Source organism: Trachemys scripta, chromosome 2 (genome assembly GCF_013100865.1).
Source record: "Trachemys scripta elegans isolate TJP31775 chromosome 2, CAS_Tse_1.0, whole genome shotgun sequence".
Lineage (NCBI taxonomy): Eukaryota > Metazoa > Chordata > Testudines > Emydidae > Trachemys > Trachemys scripta.
This window is the reverse complement of record NC_048299.1, coordinates 109995442-109997129: the sequence shown is the minus strand read 5'-3', so window position 1 is coordinate 109997129 and position 1688 is coordinate 109995442.

The following is a 1688-nucleotide window of genomic DNA, read 5'->3' as shown; positions in this document are numbered from 1 at the left end:
AATCTTCTGGCTTCATGAGCTTGCCCTCTAGGTTCCTGAAGGATTTATTATCATAATATCATTGTTTCAGTCTTGTCTGTTCCTGCAGATTCCAGGAACTGACTAATACATTTTTTCTTTCAAATATTCTGGCTATAAGCATGCAGATCACTTAAAGCTAGAAGTTTAACTAAGACTTTCATAGGAGGAAAGAGTATAATCCAATGACCAAATGGAACTTTCAACCAGCAGATTATAATTTTATAAGTTTTCTGTCTATTAATATCTAGATGTTCCTTTGACAGACTACAGTGCAATATCGTTCTCTAGTCAAATGCATATCCGCTTTGTGAGCATTCTTAATTCTCCTTATCTTTAGATTTGGACCTCAAAATAAAGACACATTACTGCTTGCATTTATTTGAAAGCAACTGAAGCAAAGATATAGTTAGTATGTTGGCAAATAAATGTTTTAGTTTTAAGGGAGGGAGTTTTAGGGGGCGAATACAGTGGTTGAGACACTGCTTGGGAGTTAAGGTCCGGATCCTCAGATGTATTAAGTCCACCATTTAGGCACTACTGACATTTTCAAAACCACTGTTCAGGTGCCACCTAATCCCATAGGCACTTACATCCTCTAGGTGCCTATGTTTCTGCCAATTGGCATTCTCAAAGCTGCCAAAGCACTGATGTGGCCCAAAGCTTATGACTGGCTAGGAGCCATAGTTCAATCCAAAGACCTGGAGGCCCTGAAGTGGGATTCTCAAATCTGGGGTGCGGAAGATGCCTATCAGGTTCTGATCATACCTATAACTTGATACTAGTCAGACCCTGCAGCAGGAGGACCAGGTGCAAGCCACCAATAGGTAGGAGAGGCAAGGCCAGCTCTACATTTTTGCTGCCCCAAGCAACCTCCTCTCCCCCCGCCAAAAAAAAAATCACTCAGACCACCACCCGAATTGTCAAAGCGCAAAAAAAAAAAAAAAAAGCCGCCCGGACTCTGCTGCCCCAAAAATGGACGAAATGCCGCCCCTTAGCATGTGCCGCCCCAGGCACGTGCTTGTTCCGCTGGTGCCTGGAGCCAGCCCTGAGGATAAGGCAGCACAGCACCCACACAAAAGAGGGAAATGTAAGGTCAAGCATGAGAGAGGTATTGAGTATGATCTGGAGCCAGAGAAAGAGAGCGCACAAAATGGTTCCAGCTGCTATGGCACAGGCTAACTAAACATCTGACCTGGTTTAGGTGCCTAACTGCTGGAAAGGGTTCCCTGCTGAGGCTCCTGAGCAGATGGAGATGCTCGCTCTGGCCTGTCAGTCAGGTGCATTAGCTGCACGTTTGTGATTAGGGATCTAATGCAAAATGTATCTGAGAGCAAGAATAAAGTTTGTGGTGTCTTTGGAAAAAACAGGGATGTCTACATCAATCTCAGAAAGCAACAGAGGGTCCTGTGGCACCTTTGAGACTAACAGAAGTACTGGGAGCATAAGCTTTTGTGGGTAAGAACCTCACTTCTTCAGATGCAAGTAATGGAAATCTCCAGAGGCAGGTATATATCAGTGTGGAGATAACGAGGTTAGTTCAATCAGGGAGGGTGAGGTGCTCTGCTAGCAGTTCAGGTGTGAACACCAAGGGAGGAGAAACTGTTTCTGTAGTTGGATAGCCATTCACAGTCTTTGTTTAATCCTGATCTGATGGTGTCAAATTTGCA